Source organism: Myxocyprinus asiaticus, chromosome 2 (genome assembly GCF_019703515.2).
Source record: "Myxocyprinus asiaticus isolate MX2 ecotype Aquarium Trade chromosome 2, UBuf_Myxa_2, whole genome shotgun sequence".
Classification (NCBI taxonomy): Eukaryota; Metazoa; Chordata; class Actinopteri; order Cypriniformes; family Catostomidae; genus Myxocyprinus; species Myxocyprinus asiaticus.
In genome coordinates, this window is record NC_059345.1 from 28,280,648 (window position 1) to 28,292,760 (window position 12,113).

Sequence of the window (12,113 nt, forward strand, 5' to 3'; positions counted from 1 at the left end):
TATGGTGAACAATAATGGTTGAGATAGGAGTTGACAGGAGGATGCATGGCTGTGGGCAGTTAGACTACCACAGTAATTACTAGAATCCACTCTCTCAGCAGTGAGGTTTATAGTAAGATGGATTGTGACAGTTTTATGGGTGAGGTTGACGTTGCAATAGTGTGTTAATAATTTATTTATGATAGGCTGCTGTTGAGATATTCGCTGAGATATTTGCTGGTGTAAAATCCAGATAAATGTTAGAAGCCTTTATAACTGTATTAGTTATAAAGTATTATATATAGCTGTAAATGATTTTTTTTTTCATGGAAAGTTAGGCAAAAATGTTTCCTACTCCCTAAAAGATCAATGAAATAAGTGTCGTGAGATATCTCACTGGTCTCTGTGACAGCACTAGACTCTGTAAACAGCAAACAAAAATGTGTCCGCGGACCCCGGTCTCTAACTCTTTCTGCCTGTCAATCCTGTGCACATGCCTGTGTGTTCTCACAGTATTGTAGTTGCAGCGAATTATTAAGGCTTAATGCTGTTTTTATGCCATTTTGTTCATTACAGTTGTAAGTTGAGGGCGCTATTTCGCTGCTGTTGTTTTTGACAACCGTTTCTGCTCTTTTGGAAGAAGGGGGCGTGGCTAATCCAACAGTTCAGCTTGTGGAATTTCCAGAATGGCTAAAATCACTTACAGCACCTTTAACCCCCTGTGGTCTGATGGTGTTTTGGGCCCTGGAGAAGTTTTGACATGCCTTGACATTTGTGCTTTTTTCAGTTGCTTAAAAACATATTAATGGCTAAAGTCTGATAACACTGTATTCAGCACAAACGGGGCTACAATAATATGTGAGCAACATGTATGTACATATTTGTATTTTTGAGAAAATAAAGTTTATGTGTGGTTTTTGAAAAAACAAAAATTTTAAGTCACTGAAATAAGGCCATATAACACATACTAAACATTTGTTCACAAGACTTTTGAGGACTGGATCTTGTAGCCTAGAGTTTTTGCTATAAAATGATGTGAAAACCATCCTGATCACTAGTCATTTAACTTTTGTAAGACACTTTTAGTGTTAGAAAGGCCATATGCAAGGAGGTGCGGATGATCATGAATATAGATATGATTCACACCTGAGGAGACAAAGACCCCTTCCCTGAGAGATAATGAATGTGAGGAGACTTAATGATTGAATGTATTGTTTGTAGCTTATTCACAAAATCAAGTTTAAGTTAAAAGAAGTAATCTGACTATGCATTTTCTTTACATAAAGACTTTACTTTAGACCTACACTACCTTTTATAAGTTTTAGATCTGTAAGATTTTTTTATGTTTTTAAAAGAAGTCTCTTCTGCTCACCAAGGCTGCATTTATTTGATAAAAAATACAGCAAAAACAGTGATATTGTGAAATATTTTTACAATTTAAAATAACTTTTCTATTTGAATATATTGTCAAATGAAATATATTCCTGTGATCAAAGCTGAATTTTCAGCATCATTACTGCAGTCTTCAGTGTCACATGATCCTTCAGAAATCATTCTAATATGCTGATTTTCTAATATGGGCATACTTACTGCACATTTTACACATTTACACCCGAACAGATATTTGCAAGCACAAGCTTCATTGATGATAATGAGGCAGCATAAACACTAGTTCAAATATAATCTAAACGTTCATATTATTTTTATATCATATTACATATCATATTTATATCATACAGCATACAATTTAAATACCTGCTTTAGCCGAAACAACATTTAAATGTAACTAAAACTTGCCTATCAGGACATATTTCAAATCTCAGTACTCTGAATCATGGCTGGCAAGTCTGGAAATAGTCCAACTAGTAAAATGTGTACATGTTTATATAAAATAGTATGTCAACTAATGTAAGTAAAGACTTACTCATCCGAAATTGTATCCTCGGCTGGATCAAGTCGCTCTTCAAATGTTCATCGTCGGATTTCTGCTCTTCTTCTGAGGAAAATGTGAACTCTTCGTCACTATCCAGGTGCTTCCTCACCTGTGTAGCGTGCCATCTTCTAAACGTGCAGAAAAGTGAATGAACTTGATGCTTTTTAAGGCACTGTTGGGGCGTTTACCATTTGCATTGATCGTCTCAACACATTACCGTATGAATATCGCGCTCTGCTGGTGGGTGTGATCTCATTAGAGATAATTAGCTGAGCCAGGAGAAACTGTACATCGCTTTGTTTCATACAGATTACATTGCAGGAGAATATTTGTTTTAAATTTGAATTGTTTTATTTAAAAGTAGACATTTTAAGCTTTCTTTAGACATATGTTTCATGTTTGTGTGATAAATATTCGCGGAGTTTCAGTTCATTTTTGTGAAGTGTTTCAGAAAGATGCTTAAGGAGAAAGAAACGGCTGAAAGCGCACCCTGTTTATTTTCTTTATTTTACTAAAGCACAAGGTTTTGTTGTTATTGTGAGTGTACACATATAAAAGTAGACCCTTTATGGTTTCTAATGATGTCTTACATTTATCTGTATGCACAAAAATGACGGAGTATTTTAAGTTGTTTCCGCTGTTATGCGGAAAAAATCCAGCAGGACGCGCCGGCGTGTCCGTCGACCCCAGAAGGTTTTAAGGTTATTTGGTTTTAACATAAGTTTAGCTTTGGAGACAAAGTGCTGGTTTAGTGCTGACCCTTTGTTACCCTGTTGAAAAAAACAACAACAGCATAGTCAACATAGTCTCATGACAACTCGTAATAATTTGTACGAGATGGCAAAATCGAAAGATATCATATGACTTGGCTCGTATGGAAAGGTTTTATTCCAAAAGACACCAACCAATCAACGAACAGAATTTTAAATCAATACAATATAGGTATCAAATTACAAATGTTAAAAACTCATTACATCTGATGTTATTTCTTCCATGGAACACAAAATTTATTTTTTTGTTAAAATCATGGTAAGGTTTAGGGTTTGGGTAAGGGGTTAGACTTTATGGGTAGGTTTAGGGTTTGGGATAGGGGTTAAACTTAGGAAAAATCTTAATAAAATTGTTTGTTTGTTGGTTCATTTATTTTTCTTAATGGGAGTAATAGTCATACGTTTTTGTACAAGCCAACTCGTACAATTTCTTGCTATTTTGCCATCTCGTACTATTATTGTGGTTTGTCATGAGGCTGGGTTGGCATAGCTGGTCTCCAGTTGTGTTCTGAATGTTGGTCCACAACACAGGATCCTGGTGTGCTAATGTTCCAACAAGGCTTTTTGACTAGCTTAACCAGCAAGATGTCCTTTAATCAGCATTACCCGAAAAACCATACTGGTTGACCAGTTTCACCAGCTTTTGTACATTTTGCTTGTGAACAACATGACTATGCTGGTACACCAGCTAGACCAGCACCAAACCAGCACTTAACCAGCATAAACCAGCACAGGAATTGCATGCTGGTTAAGCTGGTGTTTTTTAATCAGGGTCAAAACTGGTGAACCCAGGATGTTTCTGTTTTTTATTTATTTATTTATTTTATTTTTTATTACATTTTTGTTCTCTTTTTAGCATGTGCTGTAATATTAAGCAATTATTTTCTTTTCTTATTCACACTTTTTTTTTTCTGTTTTGTTAGTTGAATATGTAGACACCCATTAAAAGAGCTGTGCGATAATGTAGCCTAAGATAATGCAGCACATTTTGAATGATCTTTTTTGTTGTGCATTAACAGCTATGAATAGATACCGCTCACCTTTGTCGAATGCACTGGTTTTATTTAGTTAGACAAACACCTTAAAAAAAAAAAAAAACACTGCATGGAAATGGAGAGGGTTGTTGGCAGTTTTTCATGTAACCTATTTGCACATTCTGTGCAGAGAGAGCAGCTTATAGACCGGCTTGCATCCCCATGAATATAAATGAAGGAACTACACAGGTGCAATATGGAGTAAGAAGGCTTCTTGCATGCACGTTTGACTGTGTGAAGGCATGAAGGAGTGATTAGTGGATGTTGATTGAGTAAAGCTGTAGGCAGTATGCAAGTGGGTCAGTAGGCTTGCTGATAAAATAAAATGACACAATTTCTCTAAACTATCATGTTTTCTCTCTGCCGTGATGTTCTGATATTAGGTATGTAAATGGAGTTAAGTTCGCTTAAGTTGTGGAGGGGATTCCTTTTTTCTGATCTGTCTTTTGTTTTTCGCCTTAGGATTTTAAATTTGAATATTAAATTGTATGTGGTAGTAATATACAGTCTATACATCTGTATTTCAGAATAAAAAGATAAATAGTGTCAGATATGTTTCCTTATTTCACAATGTGTTGAGACTTTCATCTTACGAGGCTAGTTCTCCATCTTGTGGTAAGATCTCATAAACACATGGTCATGAATGCGTGATTTAAAGGGATAGTTCACCTAAAAATGTAAATTCTGTCATAATTTACTCAGCATCAGGTTGTTTCAAACTATTATGACATTCTTTCTATTGTGGAGCACGATAGACAGCCTTGGTCTGACATCCTTGGTCCCCATTCACTTTTATTTATATATCTTGTGTTTGACGGAAGAAAGAAAGGTTTGGTACAACATGAGGGTTAGTAAATTATGAATTGAACTTTTTGGGGAAACTATCAATTTAATGTAACCTGGTCATTTGTAAGTCTAATTTGTATATTAAGGTAGGGGATTTAATCATTTTTTTATATTTTACAATTCATCACCAGAATGCAGAAATTGCATGTGTGTAACGACTGAAAAGTAGCACAAGCTCCTATTTTGTTTTATATGTATTTTTACAATAAGTAAAAATTATAATGTTCATTTTGTTTATTTTGCAGATATATATATATGTATGAATGTATGTATGTATGTATGTATGTATGTATTGAGTTTTACTATTATATTATATTATAAAACATTATTTAAACAGTTCTGAAAGTAATAGAAAAAAAAATTACATTATGATATGTCATAAGGGAGGCCCACTGTCTTTGACTTTGAAAACCAAATGCATGAGGTCATATTAGATATTTTGCCACAAGATGTCAGTGTACAGCGTCTTTTTAATCTCCGTAGGCAGTGGCTTGTTGGATTGATTTATATTATCCATTTTGTTTGATCCATATGATTATATAGTGCATAGATGATTTTTGAAGACTCATTCATATCAAAACTCATTTTGCTCTGCATTTCTTGTACTATCTCTGTTCTCGTGTTGCCTCTCTGCAGTGTAGTGATAAGGCATGCTGCACTGCTTTCATAACTCATCACTGCATGTGATGTAAGTACATATACAATAGCAGATCTGATGGCTTCACATGATTAAGGCTGACACTGTGTGCCATTTTCATGTACCATTCATTTTTTCTTTTTTTTCTTTTGGTAGCAATTAGTCGCTTGTTGCCATGGTTGAGCGGGCTACAGTGTGGCGGTGCGAGTGTTAGATGAGGCAGCCAGACATGGCAAAGACGTCATCTCATTAGTAGCAGTCGGTGAGAGTGTAACCCACACAAACACACCACACACGCACCTATAAAAGCACACGTAATCATTGCTTAGAGGTATCATAAAGCAGCCTATAATATTGCTGCTGTGGTGTAGTAATTGGGATTCTTTAGGTTAAAACCCAGATTTAGTGACATTTAAAGAGGATTATATTTGGTATTTAGTCCAGTAATTAAAGACAATGATAATGAGATGTCAGCAGGGGCATATTTCGAAAGATATGATATATAATATAATATGATATAAAATATAATATAATATAATATGAATTTGAAGGCGTAAGTATTGATTATCTAAAAAAATGGGTCAGATTTTTAAATGTGGGATGACATTTCCGCTACAATTATAATGGTTGCTATGCCCATGTGTGTCAGTATTTGCATTTTGAAAATACATTTCTCTGAAGCTGTCAGTGCAGTAAAGCTGAGCTGGGCTGTCACAGTCCACTGGGGTGCTAGAAATATTTTTACATGAGGAGAAACACAGGATAACAGTATGGAAAAGGAAAAACGTATTTACAGCGAGTGTGGGTTAGTGTATCAATAGGGTGATGAAGGTAAAAGCTGATATGAGTACCTTGTTTTCCAGAATAAAAAAAAAGATGCCCATTATTTAATGGCTAACCACTCATAACAACATGATAATGTGATCAGAGAGAAAATAAAAATAATATCTATGTACAACATTGCTAATCTTTAACATGACATCCACACTTATTTCAGTGAAAGAATCTGTTTTATTGAATGATCAATATTAAAAATTGTATTCATTTTATTTCTTCATTTTTACATTATCAGGATAATTTAATGTATTCCCATTTGTTGTATTTTCAAATCGTAAGTACTTTTGTTCTCCTACTTTGTTTGATGCAATAACACTACCTTGACAGCCATTCACCCATAGATGTTACCATGGTAACTAAAATTAGCTGAACCTTAGAGTGGCTCTTCTTTGTACTTGCCAAGTCGGAAAAGAAAAGCTTAGATTCAACAAGGTTGAGAAGGAAGGGCAGAGTCATATACCTTTATATTTTGCCCATTGCTTTTGGGAAAATGTATGGAGCTTGACCATCAATTATTTACAGAGACTTAAAATACATACATTTTTCAGGGAACAGTAATTTTAGTTTAAGTTATTTAGGTCAATTGTTGGCACCTCTCCATATCACTCATTCATAACACTTTTATTAGGTTTGAGGTGTAGGCCATTTTTAAGAAATGTACTGTATGTAAGTCCGGAATTTAAATGTTTTAAATCCCACAGTTTACAGTCTGTGTGCTTTGCACTGAAAATGATAAAAGCTGATTTTAGCTGTGCTATTTCCAATGACTTCTGAGGCATTGCTGCAGTTGTGCTTGGGTTGTCAGATCACTAAGGTAGATTCAGGTTCAAAGGCTTTTGTGGGAGTTTGCCATCTAAAGATAGTGTCAAGCAGAGTCCTGCACGGGTCCTGTTTTGTAAAACCACACCCGCAGTACTTAACAGAGCACCCGACTGTAACTCTGCCGCTGGCAATGACAAAGACAATGAAGATTATGATGTTTGATGGTTTACAAACGTGATATCCAAAAAATCATAACTCCAAACATGAACATAAACATGAACTTGACATGACTATACTAGACTAGACTAGACTAGACTAGACTAGACTAGACTAGACTAGACTAGACTATGAACTTATAACATAAACAATAACACGACGTTACACAAACAATACCTGACACTGAACAATGGCAAACATGAGGGTATAAATACATGGACAAGGGTAACAAGACAACCAATGAACAGACAGAACTATAAACAAGATAACAAGACTAATAAACTAAAACCAATGACAAACTAGAATTGATAAAGAGAAAAGACAATGAACCAATGAAAACAAGACACATGAACATGGAGGGGAATAGGATATCACATGACCAGGAACACATGAGGAAACAGGAAATCACATGACATGAAACCACATGACCTGAACAGGAACAGGAACTAAACTTTAAAATAAAAGACATGAAAACAAGAACAAAACACATAAAATCATGACACTGACCCATTATCTGACAACAGCAATAATGTAATTCTGTACCCAACCTGACCCGTTTAACATGTAGACAGCGTTCTGAACCGCACCCGCATTAAAATAAATCAACTACATCAGGTAGACAAAAATTGTTTATTTGCTCACATCACACAAGTAATAAAATTAACATTAGGCATCCTAAGTTGGTGCATTTAAGAAAAATAGACACACAGCCTAACATTGTGGTGACAATTACAAGGGTGTAGATTTGGCTCGAACATTGGGGGGTTGCAGCGTGAAGCATTTACCCATGTTTCCATTGATCCTTGTATAAATAATGGGGAAGTTGTCCTCCCCCCATCCCCCTGGAATCTACGCCCTGGACAATTAACAGACAATTATGAGAAAGATGAACATTAGGCCTATTTGACATAAAAAAAATAAAAATAAATTGCCTTGGCCATGGGTGCCTAGAGGATTTGGGTACACACAGAAATCTGCTTAATACAACCAAATATTAATTCTGGTGACTTTGAGAGAAGCATTTGTGCAACTATTGGTTAAAGCATTTCTTCCAGTAACCGCTCAGGACAAACGCGCTCGCGTTAAAAAAGCCAAACGCACCACAACGAATAGAGCAGAAAGCGGGTGTCTCATGTTTTTATCAGTTGAAGAAGTTCTATTTAACTTGACACGGCTTCTAAAAAAGCAGCGCTCCTATGAGAGATGCTAAAAACATAGTGAAGTGTGTCACAGATGTCAAAAGACATCCATCTAGTGGATGTTTACATGGAATACGATTGAAAAACAGCACGAGCGGACACAAAAAGACGTTCTGTTTGAACAGCCTCGTATTCACATGACACAGCACTAGCTGAAGTTTCTCAAAGTTACCTTTCAAAAAGTTAGCCATTTGTTTCAGTTGATTGTAGGTAAATTTCCACGTAAATATCCAGATACTGTTTTACTGTGTGAGAAACTGCTCCAAATGATTCAGAGAGTGCTCCGAACTAATTGTACTGAATCACGAATCGATCCAGACCGTTTTGCAAGCCCAATTCAAGTTGGCCAATTCACTGAAAAGAATCAACTCAAAAGAATTATTCATTCGCCAACAGAAATACTGGACACACCTCATGATTGATGAAATATTGTGAGAGTACATGTTTCTCAGTCGGAGCGCGTATGGTACGCACAGTGCATACAGATGCTGGTGTCATTTGCCTTTGCTATTTGACCCGCAGTTCGGCCCGTGCCTATTGATTCTCGACCCGCACCGCAAATGACAATGTAAATATTTTTCCACTCGTTACATCAAATATTAGCGGTTCACCCGTTGGGTACCTGCCCATGTGCAGGACTCTGGTGTTAAGAGTTATGCATACTACAATGCTCATCATATTCTCTAGCTACTCTGTATCTAGAAGCTTGAATTATAAGCTATATTGTAATTGGAATTCCCAACATCTTTTAGATTTGTCACAAATATCTTTAAATACTACATTCAACCAAACTACAGATCTTTCCAGAAATTACTTAGTATATAGAACACATTTGGATCTGCTTTGTTTAGTCAGTTGAAGCTACAGTTATCAGAATGCCAGATGGGATCTCTCCAGGTCTACTGCCAGTAGGTTGACCGTGCTGACATTTTCAGCCCCACATTTTCAAATGCATGTACACATTTCAGTCTGGTCTTAGTGGGAATTTGTGGACTGCAGTGAGGCTGTAATGTTTAAAAGTGTGGAGAGGAGACTGGGAGACAAAGATCAAATTGTGACCTCTGGTTCATGCACCTGTGCTTTACATGACTGCCACAACTGGCATGTATGTTATGCTGATCCTTTGATGAAGTGGAAATTAACTTTGAAATTAACTTTCCGAGGGTTCTAGCCACTGTTAAGAGAGAAGAAAGCCTAGTGCTGTTACAGTTTTGGTTGACTTTATAAAATATTTTTCAGCTGCTGGAAATAGGATGGTTGGTGTGACAGGCAAACTGAAAATGAATAAATACATATATAAATGATAAAATGAAATAAAATACTACCCTGTTCAACTAAAAGCAAAAATTTATTGCTTAAACGTTGCTCCAACCTGTCCTCCATCCGCCCCAGCCTCGTTAGTAATCTGATGTCAGCAAATATGAAAGTGCAAAATGATACACAGGCAGAGGACATTTCTGACTGGCTTGTATTCAAAGATTTTTCTGGCTAAAAATGTGTGTTGCTCCCCTGACTCTTTTTTTTTTTTCTTGCTGTTTATACAACCTAAGGCTGTAACACCTACTTCATTGATATTTGTTGAGAGCAATTATACAATAGCTATTTTGTTTTATTTTATTAAAAGTGGTAAAAAAAAAACCCCCAAAAACTTCAGATAACAGTAGCTGACGCTCAGAACTGTATTACAACGTTTACATATTTACATGGGATCGAGACATACGGCTCTTCTTTCCTATGTGTATGGACATGACATAATGATGCAAGGATGTGCGTCATAAGCCAGCAGCTCAAAATACAAATAATTTTTGTAGGCTTACCTTAGTGAATCGGGGTAAGGTAAGAACATTGTTTTGAACACTGATTGTTTACGTACTCAGTCAATAATGGCAATTTGTTCATTTTAAACCAAAACAATCTTACATAGTGCATCTTTAACCCATTTGAGTTGGGACTACATGCATACTTTTTGTGGTGTTAATGTAGTATTGAATAAACAGGACGGGATTTCCATTTCCAAGCATGCTTTGCATGGGACTTGAAAGGGAGAGTAAATGTTAAAGTGTAATTTTATGTGTTTTTGTACAAGATGAATATAAAGTGGGATACTTGTTAGTGTTTAATGTTTTGTTATGCTGAGATTTAGAAGAGTTTCTCTTATGTTGGAGTTTTGGGGGTTACCATTACGGTGAAGAGTGGAGCTTAAGCTAATGAAGACAAGTAGATGTTGTACATGAAATTGATTGCTCGCTTCATTGAGCTATTGCTGTTCTAACCATAGCACAGTTACTAAACTACACCCTGTTGTGCTTCCAACCAGCATGTATTTAATGTGCTAACATGCACTTTCACTTGTTAGTACATAAAGGTTTATTTGAAGATATTTATTTGAGATACACGAATGTCTAATTTTCAACTGGATTTATTCTACACATGTGTTTGTGTTGAGATTACTTAGTAATTTTAAGTAAAGAAAACCAATTTCAAACACATGGAACCACTGTCCACGAATGAAACGATTTCAGCCAAAGAGCTATTTTTTTTGAGTGTACCATTGTATTCTGAAGTCAAACAAAATTCACCCCAAAACTAAATATGCTTAAAAATCAGATAAAAAATCTGAATCCATCTGAAGTCAGTCTGGGGTGGGCCCTATAACTAAATCCCTCATTAGAGTAAATGGATAACAGGCCATAAGAGTTGGCATCATACTTGCCTTAACCATTAACTCCTCATTAATAGACATGATGTAAGTTTTGCTACAGATATGTGGCACAAATACTAGTGCACAGTCATTAAGCCTAAGGTTCCAACCATCCATGTGTGTCTTGTCCCCTCGTTCAAACTACTAAATGTGTAAAACATTTGTAAACTGTCATGTGTCTTGCCTGGGAGGATCCAGGCTCTGTTCCTTCTTAGCATGAGTCCATTTCATTGGGTCTGTAGGCTGTGCATTACCTGAAATCTCCTTGACCTCCTTGGCTCAGTTAGCTCAGTACTAATGTCACCAATGACTCTTCCCAACGTTCAAAGTGTTGTGCCCCCAGGGAACTGTACAATGTGCCCATACAGAGAGAGAGACAGAGAGAGAGAGAGAGAGAGAGAGAGAGAGAGTGAAAAAGAGCAAGCATTTGTTGACAGATGTTAAAATCTTTAAAAGGGTTCATTGAACCAAATATGATAATTCTTCATTTGCTCACCCTCATGTACTTCCAAAACCATATATCTTTATTTTGTATCTCAAATTTGCTTTTTATAACACTTATCAGTTAGGTTTACGTTTAAGTGTTAGGGTAGAGAGGTAGGTTTGGTTGATTTAAAAAATGAGCAAAACCTAAAAAAAAAAACTTTTTTCACTTTTAGCACTACAAAGTGGATATTTCACCTAAGAAATTTTTTAAAGAACCACAAAATATAATTTTGCAAAAATGTGGCCGCAGTCACGTACTGTATATTTCATAAGATCAGGCTGCATCTGAAGCTATACGATAGCTTGTGGAGGAGCAGACTAAGGTTGCTTTTCACTAAAAATCGACCCCTTCATGATATATTCATTTAAATGCCTTCCTTTTAACTTTAGTGCATCAAACTCAAAATGTGTTTCTGGGTCAAAGTAACTCAAAATGATAGGGCAGGTCACATTTGTTCTTGTGTGACACGTTGGAATTCACCAAAGTGCGAATGAGGAATGAAAGCTACGATGGAGGGGAAGATTATCAGTCATACATATTTAGAATAACACGAGGTTGTGTAAATATGGGTTAGGGTTGGAACAAGTCGAAATACATTTTTGTGGTAATCAACATATGCCACAAATTCTGTAAATTAAGCTTAACTTGTATTGAACCTGGAATATTCCTTTAAATCCAGCAGTGCATGTTAATTGTTCTTATTCACTTCCAT

General features: G+C 36.0%; 1 protein-coding gene across 7 annotated transcripts in view; it reads left to right on the forward strand.

Annotated features, from left to right (window-relative positions):
* Positions 1 to 12,113, forward strand: part of LOC127451997 (tubby protein homolog) — a 108,419-nt gene that overhangs the window by 35,383 nt on the left and 60,923 nt on the right. The window contains exon 1 of one of the 7 annotated variants that reach the window (XM_051717151.1): positions 5,383 to 5,461. The exons of the other annotated variants lie outside the window; for them this stretch is intronic. The gene's annotated coding sequence lies outside the window, so the exon portion shown is untranslated. Of the gene's footprint in view, positions 1 to 5,382; positions 5,462 to 12,113 lie in introns of those variants that run through there. 7 annotated transcript variants of the gene reach the window in all.